Source organism: Cetorhinus maximus, chromosome 3 (assembly GCF_964194155.1).
Source record: "Cetorhinus maximus chromosome 3, sCetMax3.hap1.1, whole genome shotgun sequence".
NCBI lineage: Eukaryota > Metazoa > Chordata > Chondrichthyes > Lamniformes > Cetorhinidae > Cetorhinus > Cetorhinus maximus.
The window spans coordinates 24,853,581-24,869,878 of record NC_135881.1 but is presented as its reverse complement, the minus strand read 5'-3'; the positions used below and the strand labels follow the sequence as shown (position 1 = coordinate 24,869,878).

The 16,298-nt window shown below is 41.1% G+C and overlaps 1 long non-coding RNA gene across 1 annotated transcript; it reads left to right on the top strand.

Moving 5' to 3' along the window:
• Positions 1-530: 530 nt before the first annotated feature.
• On the top strand, positions 531-14,747 carry LOC144672691 (uncharacterized). The gene is made up of 3 exons (XR_013574134.1): positions 531-906; positions 9,413-9,502; positions 14,056-14,747. It is a non-coding gene; the product is annotated as an uncharacterized LOC144672691 (long non-coding RNA).
• Positions 14,748-16,298: the final 1,551 nt, after the last annotated feature.

The following is a 16,298-nucleotide window of genomic DNA, read 5'->3' as shown; positions in this document are numbered from 1 at the left end:
CTGCATCCTAAACAGACCCGCTGCTCAGGTACACGATACACCAACTCCCCCTCACCCCCTGTATTGTAATGGCCCAATACATTGTTTCTAGATTGGGAGGTAGGTGAATTAGAAGATAGGCCAAGGCCTAATTTGTATTGACACAAGCTTCTAGCTTTGCTGCTGAGCTACGGGTCCTGTGCTCAGTGAGACGGTCAACACTTCTCATTTCTGACCAAAGGTCACCTATACCGCTGACAATGACTTGAAAATAACTATCAAACATTAAATACCCAGGGATCTTAAGGTTGGCTACCCAGCTGAAACAGTAGTCAAACTTTCAGTAAATCTACACTGGAATAGAGACCTGTTGAAGCAATTTATGTTCCTTCAGCTACTGTTTGTTTACTAAAAAGAGGAAAAAACAGTTGAAGGAACAGTGAAAAAGTTCAGGGCGTCTGTAGATTTATTCAGCTGGTGTTGTGCTCTTATGAGGTTCTCGAACAATCTATGTGACGCCACAATAGTCGCATTGTTTTTTTGTCTTTTAGTACCGGCCTGGTAATCTAATCCTAGAGTCCTGTCACAATCAGCGGGATGGTATCAGATCCCGGTGAGTTCACCTTTAATTAAACCACCTACAATCTGAGCATCTGCTCTATGGAGACAGTCTACCTGTGAACGCTGACATGTACCGGCAGCTGCGCTCTCCATTCACAGGGCCTTCCTTCTCATCCTCGAGTTCAATATCATTTTCCGAAACATTAACCGGCCTGTTAACCTTCTCTAAAGAGGCAGGAACATGAAGGGGCTTTTCAGAATAAGCGTTGATGAGGCTCCCGACCTAAATGATGTTTATTCGGGAATCGATTCAAACGGTTTAAGTACTGAAAGGCACATTTTGCGAGCACATGCCTCCTATCTACGGTAGGTGATGGGTGCAGTATTGGGAAACACCAGAGAGATGGTGAAATATCAAAGGGCAATAATGTTAAAGAGGTGAAGTGATTAAGTCAATGAGCCAACAAGAAATCAAAACATGCATTTAATTTATAACCATCTTGTCCAGCGGGTCCCCACATTTCTTTGGGATACGTGCTCACTTTTGTGTAACATAATCAAGCAGATTCTCCGTTTATCTAGCTCGGGGAAGTACTTTGTGCGTTAGGAGATGGTTTCCCGTCCCTATCATGTACTGTCCTGAATGCTTGAAGTAACTTACTGACTACTGGGTAAATGCAACGTTCAACAGTTTCCCAGTAGAACCTCAGCATGTTTCCTTCAGGCACACAAGTTTTTCTGCTCCATTAATACTCTCTCTCTGCTCCATTACTACTCTCTCGATCGACAATTTAAACTCGTGAAATTGTCCAAGTGCATTGATTGCAATTAAACATCTTGCTGGAGCTTTGAAGCTTGGTCAACTTTTCAGAAGCATTTCCCCGTAAGATTCTGTTATTCATTCCCAGAGAAACATGATTCTCACATCTGGACAATTAAAATTGAAATAATTAAATGGGAAATTTAATCATCGCCACCATGTATGTCCATCCAGTAAGGTATGAGTGAGAAAGTTCTCTCTGCTTGGGGAAGACTCAGTAAAAACGTAAAACAAATTATAATAGTGTATAATAGTGTAGAGGGGACTCTTAATATTGCCGCCATGAATACTACTGCTGGTTGTTTTAGAGTTTCCCCATCTCCCTAGCAAAAAAAAAAATGCTCTGTAATTTTATTTTAATTCGCTTGGGCGGTGCTCACAAAAAGTGAACGGATGTTGGGAACAAACGACAAATGCCTCTTCTGGGATCTGGGATCCCTCATCCTTTCGGCCTGCCCTGAGATTGCACAGCCGGGCTGTCAGGATACCGTTAAGAGATTGGATTATTTTCGTGGGACAAACACATGAGTTGAAAATCGGAGATAATCCCTCAATAGGTGTCACATTCCCACTTTGTCCCCGAGTTCTGGACTCATCCACAGCTCCCACTGCTCAGGATCATGCTACGGGAATTAGAATGGGTATGCCTGGGCGTTTTTTTTTGGGGGGGGGGGGTGGTGGTTGGGGGATTGGGGGGTTGAATTGTTACAGCAGATCCAACCTGAGGTGAAGGAAAGGCAGTGTTTGAGTTAATTGGGAAAGGAGCGCTTATTACGATTCTTTTGAGTTTAGTTTCCCACCAAATAAAGCCTTCCCTTCAGAGCTGCCTAGCTTGTGACTCTGGCTTGTTGTTGTGAATTACATCAAAAGGTGTGAAATTATGACATTGGATGGTGAAACGCAGAAAGGTATCAAAGATTGAAGAAGAGTTCTCATTTCATTAGCTGCGAATGTGTCAGGAAGTACAAGGGTGAGTATGCGGAAATCCTGTCAGTTCTCTGGGGCTAGGTACAAACTTCATACTCAATCCATCAGGAGAAAGTCACTTGGAATCTATCATCAATTTCCCTTATCTTACTGTTTCCCTTTAGAATCCGAAATGTGCGAAACAAAGTCTTTTTTTTAATGCCTCGAATTTCAAGGCTTTCCCCACTACTTCCGAGCTGCTAATCCTTGTAGACACAACAAGGAGTATTGTGACGGTAAACTCCTGCAACACTATCCGATCTTGGGTATTAACGCAGGCCCAAGCGAGGGAAACAAGATCCGCTCGACTATTCAGACAAAAAAGTGGCGAATTCCTTTGGATTTTCACGTCGGTATAATTTTCTCCTAACAGGGGTGTAGTAACTAGCTCATTTAATGTGACAATTTGAACCCACACATTCAATTCTCATTAGTACTGAAAGGTCACATTTGAGCAGTCCCTTTAAATCCACATGAACCGAGTGCTTAAGTGTGAGTAACTCTGAAGGTGTTTATAGATATATAATGTATTATATGTGCATGTGTGTATTTGTGTAAATATATGCGCATGTATATATGTCATCTATATGAAGTTTGAGGTGGTCAGTAATTTTTAAAGAACTTTAATTTGTTTAGGAAGAGAGGCCATTCTTTGCAGACTTGAGGAATATATGATCTAATCTATTTCTAAGTTGCTACTTGCCTTTTTGTCCACTCGGTGACTGGAGACGCACTTAATTAATGTTCTTTGGTCCCCGCGTCGCCTGCTGTAAATTAAACAGTTCCCTACCACTGCACTCAGTTTGATAGTATTTGCTCAGCTTTGTTTATTTACACTTTGAGTTACTTTATCTGTGCAGAAAACAGCCGGAGGGAGCGAAATAAAAACATGTGAGCGTGTTTGCACCAAATCGATTAATCGATTACAAATGCCCACGTTTCAGTACCTTACTGATTCGTTAATCACTGCTGGGAACCACACCACCCCACCCACCCCCGGACCCCACCCCCTGGACTTTACCCCTCTGGACCCCTTGACCCCACCCATCTCCCCCCTCTCCTCCCACCCATCTCCCTCCCCCCTCTCCCCCCACCCATCTCCCCCCCTCTCCCCCCTCACGACGTCACCCACCCTTCTTCGACCTCCCCGACCCCATTCCGCCCCACCCCTCTTCCCCCCCCACCCCCGGACCTCACCCCTCTCCACCCCCCCTCACTCTCGGTTATTCCCCCCCTTCCCCAAGGCGGACCTTTTTGTCAATCTCACTAAATATAAAACCAATACAATCGCTGTTTCCTGATTGATGCTAAAACTATCAGACACGGTTGCAGAGATGCGCCTGAGTTGGGGCTTCACTTGTACGCTTTCCTTCCAAAAAAATATGCATACAGAAACTTCTTCTTAAAAAATCGACGGCCGAGCTTTAATTAAACATGTTTGGCTGAGGGTTCAAGTCAAAGGATCTTGTAATTAGGATCTGGTGATTTCCGACGCACCAAGGCCTCTTTGAGTGGGTCGAATGCAGTTATTACGGAAGTAATTCGTGCCTTCAGCACTGAACTTTGCCTGCAGTTTAAATTTCCAGAATTTAGAAGGCCCCTCTTCTTCAAAACAGCTTAACCAGGACAGGTAGTGTCAATTTAGTGCTTAGGCATTTGCTGTGTACATATTTAGACATACATTTGTTAGGATTTCACATCAGAGACTTTTACGGGGAAGCTATATTCGGAATGTCATTGGCAATTCAGTGCTATAGGTCAGGGATGTCACACTTGTCTCCGCATTTAAAAGTATTTATGAATGAACGGCGTTGCAGTTGCCAGCCCATAGATCATAGAGCAGGGTGACTACAAGGATGTGGTCCAATGAATCGGTGCAACAGCAGTCCGAAAACAATGCAAGGGGTCACAATCTGAATCCTTAAGCATCAAACATGGGGATGGAAGAAGCCAGATTGCCTGAAAGTCATGTTCTTAAATGTGATTTATTAAAAAAAAGAGGGGAAGGATGCAAGTCATTGTGGGCAAGAGTCGAGGGGTTAGAGTGTTGGGACAAAACCTGTGTGGGTTTGCTGTTAAACTCTAGCTGTGTGTATTGTTAAAAGACACATTTTAAATCGACCCCTATGAGGGCCCAGCAGATGACGCAATTTCTATTAAAATGCAGGCGTTATCTAAAGCGTGAAACATCTGCTTTTCTTTTGCAGTGGACATTCCCTCCGACAATTGTGTGAAAGCTGTAGTGGCTCTTCCTATATTAAAATAGCAGTAAACTCCGTGAGCCTGTGTGCGCTGTGACGATCTTATCGAAACCACTCTTGCTGTTACAACTTACTGCTTTTTATGTCGCTGGAGTCACACTAATAACGCGTGAAATCACGACCAGATGATTGGGAAACTGATCAGAAATGCTCAATAGACGAAGAGATTGTAACCTTAAACCAAGATGGAACCAGCCAGCCAATTCCGCCCAGTGTTTAATTTAAAAATATATATATATATATAAAGCCAGTCATGTTTAAAGGCTTGGCACGTTGCTAATGGCAGTGTGGCTTGGAGTTGGGCGAAGACTGTTTTCAAATCTTTATTTCGCTCATGGAAGGGTCTCTCTCTAATTAGATTTTAATTATAACAGTATCGATGTCCGATTCGGCGCCAGGTCACTGCTGCTGTCCCCTTTCTCTCCTTTTTTCCTCAACGTTCAGTGTTTGATCCAATTTCTTTTGAAAGGGTAAACCGAGGCATCAGAGGGCCTCTGTTCAGCGGAGTGGACACTTTGAGAGAAAAAAAATGTTGCGAAAGATAATTTCTAGGTTTTAATTACTCTTTAATCCGCCTGATCGCCGCGGCGTGAAGAAATCCCTTCTGAATGGGCCTGACTGAAAAGCGCCGTCAGGATTCCGCTCGCAGCCTCTAATCGAGCCCTTTGCAGCAGTGTATTACACACTCCTCCATCCTAAAACGCAATTAAGGACCTGTAGATAAACCTAATTGAATGATGGTTCTTGTCTTTGGAGACACCGTTTAGCAAAATGGCTTCATTGACAGCCGAAGCCTGGTCATTTATCCTGCTTTCAACTTTTGTATAGACAGTTCCTGGGCTATAATAGGATGATAAACAATTTCGAGTCATTAGTCTTTCAAATTAATGACGTCCTGGCCCATTTTTCCAGGATGCCATTTCCTGATATTTTCATTAGCTCTTAAAATGCACACGTGGATTCCAGGGAATATAACCTCAAAGAGGAAAATAAATTACAACAATTACCAAGACAATAACAATTGCTAATTGGTCGCCTCGGTTGCTTTCCTTTGGGTCGGTCTCGGTTCTGTGACATGGAGAATAAAGTTAGCGCACGGAAGCAGATCTGGGGATGCAAGGCGTCAGCAAAGGGGTGTTTAAAAACACAGGGGCATCGCATAACACACTATATAACAACACATGCACACGCAACAGTGAATTGGGCAGAGGTAATTTTAAAGATATCTTTCCGCCGATTGAATATGGGGCTGGGATGAAAGGGTCCCAACATTGAACATCCCTTCTAAGAGGATTTTGTTTTATGGTCCCATCTTGTTACAAATTCGGTATTCTCAAAGTTGCACAGAATGGCAGAGATCCACTGCTTCTAGAAATACGAATGTTAAAAGTAGTTGTACATTGTAGACACCGACTGTTCACTCAACTATCACCCACCAGCCCAGTGTACAAGGTGGAATCCAGGGACCAGAGTTTTTTTAAATGTATATCTGAGGAGCTAATTGTATATTGTATGCAAAGAGTGGCGAATTCTAGTCAATGTACGAATAATGTATGGCAATTAATAACCTCATACATATTTCTATCTTAGTTGCTCAACCCAAACCATTGGTTCCAAAATCGCTTTCTACATGAAACAATCTACAAAATCAATGCACCCTTGTAAAGTGGCGGCCTTACCTGGCTCCTACCCTGAAGAAGCTGTTTCGCTGAGGTGTCAATACATTTCTCGCCCAGTGCCTTCGATCAAAAAAATAAATAAATAGAGGTTGTAGTAATCAGGGATTGCTGAAAGGCTAATATGGACATATCTATTGACAAGTCCGACTTTTAGTAACAGTGTTGCTAGTGAGCAGGGATTCCACAATAGTCAGGAAAGGAGAAAAAGTACTTTGGGGGCAAAGTCGGTTCAGCAGGAGCCTTCAGTCCAAGTGTTCAGCCCAAATCGTTAACCTCTCTCTGATTTTTAACAGATGCTGAGAAACATATTGCGTCTGGCCAAAATGTTTTGCTTCAAATTTTCAGCATTGGATTTTTTAAAAAAAAATTTCAAGCCATCTTCAGGATTTTTGTTTCCGTTTGATTTATGGGGAATCTATATCCAGAACACCAAATTCTCGCCAAAATTCAGTAGCCAGAGCTGAGGGGTCATCTGCTCTTGTTTCTGGGAAAGTTACTAAATTACATTTACAACCTCAATATGTTTCCAACGGTTAGCGGGTAATCTAATTCTGTTTAAGAGCGAAAGACTGGAGCAGTTAAAGAGGGACTTAAAAGAAAGTTAGAAAAGTTAACTCCGGGATATATCATAATCCATAGCCGTTCAAAGCCACGCTGAACTGCTAAAGTAAGAAGTCAATATGTTTAACCAAGTTGCTGCATGTGGCTGAATTGTAGGGAATAAAAGGCGCCCGACCCCATTTTGAACAAACAATTAAAATCAACAAGTTTATTGTTCAAAAATATGAACATTCGCCCCTTGTATTTTAGAAAATGAATCCTTAGAAAGTCAAAAGCTGAAAACACATACACACGGAACACTTATTTTATGCCACACCACAAGTGGATAACGAATATTGTTTAGTACGAATCTCGCAAATCAGTTTATTTGTCCTTTTGGGGGAAGAAATATTAGGGCGTCTTAACATTCCTTTTGAAAAACGGGGGACGAAATGTGTTCACATAAACATTAAAGCCATCCCCAGGTCTTGCTAGCACCTTGCTATCAAAAACTTGACACTGCCGAGTCCCAGCTTTTGGGAATCGGCACCATGACAAATCGATTCATAGACAACAAACGTCTGGAATTTGAATTCTGAACAAAATAGTTTCCAAAGACCCCTGTTAATAAACTTGACTTGTATATATTCACACCGGAAGCGTTAATAATAGATGAAAAGGACGATCTCAGTGCCACTAATGCCGGACAGAAGGTATGCAACAGAACTGGGCTTCTACTGTGACCCTGCAGCGAGTGTTAACTTTCAGGGCCGCGAGAGCTTGCCTTTTTTTTTTAAATTTAGGAACCTTTCAGTGTGTCAGAAGTTTTGGCTGTGGGTTCAGTTACCCAGAACTTCCGCCCTGGCGAAAGTAAGCCTGATTTGATCAGTCAAGAAAGACAGCCCCCCTTCCTTTTTTTTGTTGTATTTTGTTAATACACGGCCGCAAAGTGGATCCTCCTCCCCCCCTCCTCATTGATTCTCCCTCCTCCATCTCCTACCTAGTTACCAATTAAGGTTGCCACCGCAGTGTGTATCAGTGACTTCCACCGTTTATATTCACAAGGCATGTCGCTTTTCGATTGGCTTTTTCTCTCTCACGGCAGCAGAACATACTCCCATCTTTCTCCAGACTTGTAAATCCTCTCGATCCACCCAAGTTTCTCCTGCTCAGCTCCTTCCCTTCACCTTATTCCTCATTTGCAACAAACATACACGACCCTGAATAAATCTAAACGATTAGCGGGCTGCTGTGGAGGTCTCTTGTTATATGTTTCCCCCCCCTCTCCTCTCCTCTCCTCTCAAGTGCAACACTCAACCACAACTCCCAGCATTAAAACATCGCTCTTACTCCCTTTAATCCTAGATATTTAGCAATTATGAATTCTCAGAAACTCATTACTGGAGAAGACAATACACTTGCACCGCCTCCAGCCACAGCTGTGGGCTACAATAAACCTAATTACCATAGGCGCCAGCTTTGCAAACAATTTTTAGGGCAACAGCAGTCGAGGTTCAGGTTTAGAAGGCAGGACATGTCCCTTTCTCCCCTCCCCACCCCCCCCCCCCAAAAAAATAAACCTTTATTATCACAACAGCTCCTTTTCGTAAATAAAGAAAAAGCATTTACAACGAATATCCATTTAAATCAGGGCTTTTAGGCGAGGCCTCCGCTGCAAAGCCTCCTGGAGTTTGGAGCTATGCTAATTACCCGTGGATTATGGAGTGAGCAGATAGTTTGTTATAAGAATGGAATGTGGACGTAAGAAGGTCTTGTTGCACCTTAACAGGTCAATCTTGTAATTTGACTAAACAATTTTTTTTTACTGTTATGGACTGAAACAGTTCCCCCCTCCTCATGCTTTTTAAAAAATCTCCAAGTCACATTCTGTTTAAGTATCTCCCATGCGAGAACAGGCTGCATGTGAGGGCATTTAAATATAAGACCAAATGTTAGAGAATATAATAACCCGAAGTCTTAGAGCTTAATGGGTTGGGGCATTGCTAGAGACTTGAGGTCATTCCTGTAAACTTACACGCAGAAAATTGCAGTCACTATTTATTTGTCACAGTCAATTACCAGGATTTGAGCCGCACTGAATCGTTCGAGGAGGACTTTGCTGGGCTCCATTGTGAGAGCGAAGGGGCGAGAGATCATACTGTCATGACGTCATCAGGGGAGGTCTGGCTCTTTGATGTCAGCAGTCATTCACGTGGCTGCCCTGTCAATCATTCCCGAATGGCCCTTCCCTGCGTCCTGCACAAAGCAGACTTTCAGAGCCTTCGATTAAAAAATGTCGATGAGCACCCCCCCCCCCCCAACCCCACCACCCCTATCCCATCCCATCCATCAGCTCTGCAGGATTCCAGAGGGGAATGTTAAATGCAACTTCACATTGTCATGAGCTACAGGTGTGTGGAATTTTAAAACTAAAGAATAACTCCGTCCACGTTGAAGTCAGTGCTGTATTCTCCATGGCAATGCTACTTGCCAACCAATCAGCACTGTCTTCACATACAGTATAAATTGTTGTTTTCCCCTTGTATTGGTATTCTTGTGTCCTGATGAGTGCAAGATGGAAAGCTTCCACATGTCTCTTTTTTCAGCAATGCTTATGGATGGAATCTGTTCAGGTGTCTCAGAACAGTTTGCATAGAGTCAACAACTTTGAAAAGCAATGACTTTGGGGCTCTCAGGTAAGCAACTGACACCTGGATTTTAACATTTTCATCCTTGTTTTCCAATCCTTGCATGGCCTCACCCCTCCCTATCCCTGTGATCTCCTCCAGGGCCATAACCCTCTGAGATATCTGTGCTTCTGTAATTCTGGCCTTTTTAGTGTCCCTGAATTTAATTGCTCTGCTATTGGTGGTCAAACCTTCAGTTGCCTAGATCATAAGCTTTGGAATTCCCTCCTTACATCTCTTCACCTTTCTTTGCTGCTTTAATATGCTTCTTAAAACCAACAATTTAAACTGACATCTGCCCAGATATCTCCTTGTGCGGTGCAGTGTCAAGTTTCATTTGATGACATTCCTGTTAAATGCCAGGGCATTTTATTTTGTAACAGAGCTGCATAAATTCAAGTTGTTGTTTGAGGTAATTATAACAGGGTAAAAATAATTTAAAAAAAGCTTGAGTACTGACAAAAAACATTCAGAGTTTATCAGTTTGTTGGTGTAGCTATACTGATGGCTGCTGGTGGCCATTTTGAATATCATTTGGAAGCTTGGAACAACGAACAGTAAGATTTGCTGCTTCAGTCACTATGCAGATACTGTGAAGCTGTTTCCCATCATCACAATCATGGTCCAATAATTCAATCCTTGGGAGAATCAGCAAACTAGCCTGCACTGCCATTCATGTCTGAACCATTCGTCATGTTGGCAATGCACTTCAACACATTCTCCCTGCTGCACTCTAATAATGCCTCTGGTCCTCTTGGTAATGCCCCCTCTAATCATGCTGCTACATTGTCCAACACTTCACATTAGGATGCATTCCGTCTCCTACTTCAGCATATGTACAAACGGTTTTGGTTTCTCATCAGGGCTAAACTTGTGTGTTATCAACCATGCATTGAAGCCTGAACTAATACTGAAGTGAAACAAAGTATGACTTCCTCTTCCCCCAAAGAGTCCTGATTAAGGCAATATTTATACCATAACTACAGTACTGGTGCAAAATGAACTGGCTTCTCACTGATACCACAGTTGTAATATAGCCTTTATATTTCCACATGGTATTACTGCACTTTTTTTCATGCATTCCTTTCACTTTGCCCTTGGATATATTGACTTCACCATGCCCTTTATCTGCTCTGACCACAGCCCCTAATCTGGTCTTAGATTTACGCCAGCAAACAGCTTTGCCCTCAAGGTGAGCTGTCAGCTTCCAATGTTTCTCACCAATCAACAGAAGTTTGCAGCATGAAACAACTCATTTTACAGTCAGTTTGGACCTTAACTCTGGATTTACACTGTGCATGTTTAGTATTAGTGCAAAGCAAAATATGCAACACTGAACACTACCTTTGCCATGTAAATGTATTCTTGAAAACATTACCTTTGCCATGTAAATGTATTCTTGAAAACATTACCTTTGCCATGTAACTGTATTCTTGAAAACATTACCTTTGCCATGTAAATGTATCCTTAAACTGAGATGATTTTTATTTTATGTCTTCCATGTCACATAGATTAATTCAGCCAATAAGTTCTAAATGCATTTGAAAATGGTTCCAGTCTGCTTTATTCCTTCTGGCAAAACTCTGTTTTCACTCTTTTTGTGGATGCATACTAAGCTGCTTGGGTGAAAACATGTGATTGGCAAAAAAGAATGAACTTGCCATATACAATACCTTTCATAACTTCAGGATATCCAAAAGCATTTCTCAGCTGGTGAAGTAATTTAGAAGTCATTGAATCAAAACGGCATGGCAGGGGGAATTCAGGGCCATTTGGTATATCGAACCTGATCTGTCATTTAGTAAGATCAAGGCTGAGCTTCTTTAAACTCCACTTTCCAACCTGATCCCCATATCTCTTGATTCCCTTAGTGCCCAAAAGTCTATTGATCTCAGTCCTGCATATACTCAATGACTGAGTATCCACAGTCCTTTGGGGTGGACGTACAAAGATTCACTAACCTCTGAATGAAGAAATTTCTCCTCATCTCGGTCCTAAATAGTCAACCCTGAATCCTGAGACTGTGATTGCTAGTTCCCGACTCTCCAGCCAGGGAAACAACTTTTCACTATCTACCCTTTCAAGCTCTCTAAGAATTTTACAAGTTTCAATGAGATCACTTCTCATCTTTCCAAACTCCAGAGAATATATGACCATTCTACACTCTCTCCTCTCATAGGACAGCACTCTCATTCCAGGAATCAATCTGGTGAACCTTTGTTGCACACCATCTAGGGCAAGTATGTCCTTCCTTAGATAAGACCAAAATTGTACACAGTACTCGGGTGTGGTCTCACCAAAGTCCGATATAATTGTAGCAAGTCTCCATTCCTCTTATTCTCTAACCCTTCTTTCATAACATACCATTTGCCTTCCTATTTGCTTGCTTCACCTACATATCAACTTTCTGTGATTTGTGTACAAGGACATCCAAATTCATCTCAATCCCAACATTAACAAGTCTCTCATCTTTTAAAAAATGTTATGCTTTTCCATTTCTCCTACAAAAGTGGATAATTCACACTTTCCCACATTACACTCAATCTGCCAACTTCTTGCCCACTTATAACAACAATATAATAAAACATTTCAAGGTGCTTAATAGAGGCACTATAAAACAAAATATGACATTGAGACACATAAGGAGATGTTAGAGTGGGTGATTAAAAGCTTGATCAAAGTGGTAGGTGTTAAAGAGGATCTTAAAGGAGGAAAGCGGGATAGCGAGTGGAGGTTTAGGGAGAGAATTCCTTAGCTTAGAGCTGAGGCAGTTTAAGGCATGGCCACCAATGGTGGAGCAATTAAACTCAGGGAAGACCAGGAAGCCAGAATTAGAGGAGTGAAGATATCTCCGAGGGTAGTAGGGCTAGAGGAGGGTACAGAATTAGGGAGGGGCCAAGTAATGGAAGGATTTGAAAAAAGGAATGAGGATTTTAAAACCCAGGTGCTGTTTAACCAGGAGCCAGTGTAGGTCAGGGGTAACGGGTTTGCTGCAAGTTCGGACGTGGGCAGCGGAGTTTTGGATGACCTCAAGTTTTTGGGGTGTAAAATATGGGAGGTTGGCTAGAGTTATGTTGGAATAGTCAAGTTTGGAGGTAACAAAGACTTGAATGAAGGTATGAGCAGCAGGAGAGCTGAGGTAGGGGTGAAGATGGGTGATATTTTGGAGTTGGAAATATGCGGACTGTGTGGTGGTGTGGATACATGGTTGAAAGCTCATCTTGGGGTTAGTTACGACACTGAGGTTGCGAACAGTCTAGCTCAGCCTCAGACTGCTTCCAGGGAGAAGGATGGAATTGGTGGCAAGGGAGCAAAATTTGTGTTGGAGACCAAAGACAATGGCCTCAATCTTTCCAAATAGTTAGTTTGTCTATGTTCCTTTGTAGCCTCTTTCTGTGCATCTACAGTTTACTTTTCTACCTAGATTGACATCATTACCATACTTTGATATAGCTGGACCCCTCACCTAAGTCATTGATATAGGTTGTAAACAGCTGAGGCCCATCAACTGATTTTTGTGGCACTCAACTAGTTACACCCTACTGTCCCAAAAATTACCTATTTATTACTTTTGTATAATTTATATTTCAGATCTATGTAGAGATGATACAATTTCTATGTGTGCAAAAGATTTTATTAACAGTGTTTTAAAATGTCTGCCCCATGCTAAAGCTCTGGCTTCCAGCTCTTTCTACAGTTTGTTTACTTTTCCCTGAGTCCGGATCCAGGCTTAACCAATCAGGCACAGTGAGCATCAATAGTAAACAGGCTCACATAATCAAACACAGAACAACTAGACACTACAATTACTTCTCTCTGCTATCTGTCCACTAACAAATCCTCAGTCCATGCTAATATATTATCCCAACCCCATAATTCTCTAATCTTGTGTTTTGTGGCACCTTATTGAATGCCTTCTGAAAATCCAAAATGAACTACATCCACTGGTTTTCCCTTATCTAGCATTCTAGTTGCACTTATAAAAAGCGCTAATAGGTTTGTCAAACATGATTTTTATAAAACCTTGTTGACTGTGCCTAGTCATATGATTTTTCAAGTGCCCTGTTATCATGTCCTCAATAATATGTTCAAACATTTTCCCTACTACTAATTTCAGGCTAACTGACCTCAGGTTCCTTGTTTTCCCTCATCCTCCTCTCTTCTATAGTGTGTTACATTTTCCTCTTCTAATCCTTGAGGGCTAGTCTAGAATATAGGAAATTCTGGAGGACTAAAACCAATACATTCAACTTTTCTGTGCGTAATTAGGCTTTTAGTCCCATTAGTTTCTTAAGTATGTTTTTTTTTACTACCAGTAATAATGATTACTTAATGAGTTCCTCTCTCTCATTAGATTCTGGGCACCCTTCAAATTTCAATATGCTCTTTGCATCTTCTACTGTGTAAACAAATACAAAATATTTGTTTAACGTCCTTCTACACTGTTAATATTATATTCTATGTTACGAGGATGTTTTTTTTAAAAGATACAATTTCTAATTTTGTTTCGGCGGGATTTAAAAAAAAACTGAAACCCTCTAAATACAATGGAGACTTCCCAGACAGCTACAATATACAACTTGCATTCCACCAAGCGGGATGGAAAGGAAAGACACTCAACTCCTGGGGAGCATGAAAGACCGCATCTCGTGTTCGATTTACACTATCCTGAAACTTTGAAAATGGTCCCAAGGAGAAAGCGAAATGCAATTACTTGTTCTAAAACAATGACTGCAGCAGATATGGACTAATGGAATTTCTTTGGCATATACAGCTAGCAAGGTACTTTAAGGGACTGTTTTACCAAGCAGTGGAGAGCTCAACATAATGCTGTCTGAAGCTGTTTGCCCTCTTTGTTTTTCTCTCTTTCTCTCTCTGAAGCATTGTGCCTGGATTTGCAAAGTAACCATCCTGAGAAGAGAAATCTACTGCAAACTGAGATCTTTTGGGAATAAAATGTGGAAATCTGCTCCATACAATTATACCCAGGAAGACAACTGAACAAAATGGCTGCCACGCAAAATCAACGTGTCGAGACCAGTGAAATTAACAGCTAACCATATACTCCTTTGTTTTATCTTCTTCATGAACTGTAAGAAATCCTTAAGTCAATCTTCTTATTCTGTCATCTGTATTAGTGTGTGTGTGTGTGTGGGCCCAGGCAAATATGATGTATGAATGGCTGTTGTGATTTACCTTTTTTTTTAATTCAGGAAATAGTTTCAATAAACTTATCTTGTTCTTTGTTTAATCTAAGTAAACTTGTCTGACTAATTCTTTAGAGTCTGAAAGTGTAATTAGTGGGCCTCCTACAGAATTGGCAAAGATCCTCTCTAAATTTGTTAAAACGGCCATGTAAAGCCAACAGGAGATGGGGTCTTTCATGCTCCCCAGGGGGTTGAGTGCCTTTTCTTTCCATCCCACTTGGTGGAATGCAAGTTGTATATTGTAGCTGTCTGGGAAGTCTCCATTGTATTTAGAGGGTTTCAGTTGATTTTTAAAAAATTTAAAAATCCAGACAGACCTGGAATGGGAGTGGAGAATAGGGAAGTCATTTCAGCCCTCCTCATATGGTGGTAACATCTTTTATTATGAGTTCCTTATTCCTTATTATCCCTTATTATAATTTATCCTGTTTCTGCCTTTAAGGATCCCATGTTTAGATTAGCTAATATCTTCCTTTTTACATACTTGCAAAAGTTTACTCTTATTCTGTTTTCTCCCTCTTTATCAATTTTTTTGGTAATTTCTTGCTTATTTTTAAGACTCTACAAATCCTCAAGCTTACTATTCTTTAAGGCAGCATTGCTATTTTAACTTAAAACTATTCTAATCTCATCTAGTTGGCCATGATTATACCACTTTTCCAGAGAATACATATCATTGAGAACTATTATTTTTTTGAATATTTGCCGTTGCTTTTCTACCATCATATTGTTTGATCTAATTTTTCAAACTACCACTGCCAACTTATCCCTCATATCTCTGTTGCTGACTTTGATTAAATTTAAGATCATTGTTTTGAACTTAGCTGCATCGCTCTTAAGTTTAACATAAAATTCAGTCATATTATGATCACTCTTCCCCAGAGAATTCTTTATTATAAGATTATTAACCCTGTGTCATTACACAACACTAGACCTAAAGCCGTCTATTCCCCAATTTGTTCCTCAACAGCTCCTAGCAGCACTGTGGGTGTACCTACAGCATATGTACTGCAGCAGTTCAAGAATGCAACTCACCACCACCTTCTCAAGGGCAATTATGGATGGGAATAAATGTTGAGCTAGCCAGCGATGCCCACATCCCATGAAAGAATAAAAAGACAGGAAACATGGCAGTTAATTTGCACACAGAAAGGTCCTATAAATAGCAATGTGGTAATGACCAGTGTTAGGAACAGGTTTAAGTAAATTGTATTTATGGGTGTTAGGAATAAGCTATAGCTTTAAGTTTAAGTTTTAGCTTTAAGTTTAAGTAAGTTATGTTTTATTTGTGGGTCTAGTGTCACTTTAGAGAACGTTGCCTGCAAGTCTGTGTTTGTGTGTATACCTGCATTTTAAATGAAGTTTTAGGACTCTTGAAGTGGTTTAGGGAAGTTAAAACAAAGTAAAAAAAAAACTAAGCTGTTACCTAGCAACAGGGGGCCCACAGACACAGAGAAACAGAAAGTAGTTTGAGTTCAGTTGGTGATTACACTCTAAGATGAAGGAAGCAGTTTAAGTCTCTTACCAGCAGATTGCTGAGGAAAATAAATCTAAGAATCTTAGACGAGTTGCTCTAAAGTTAAAGTAACAGTGAATGT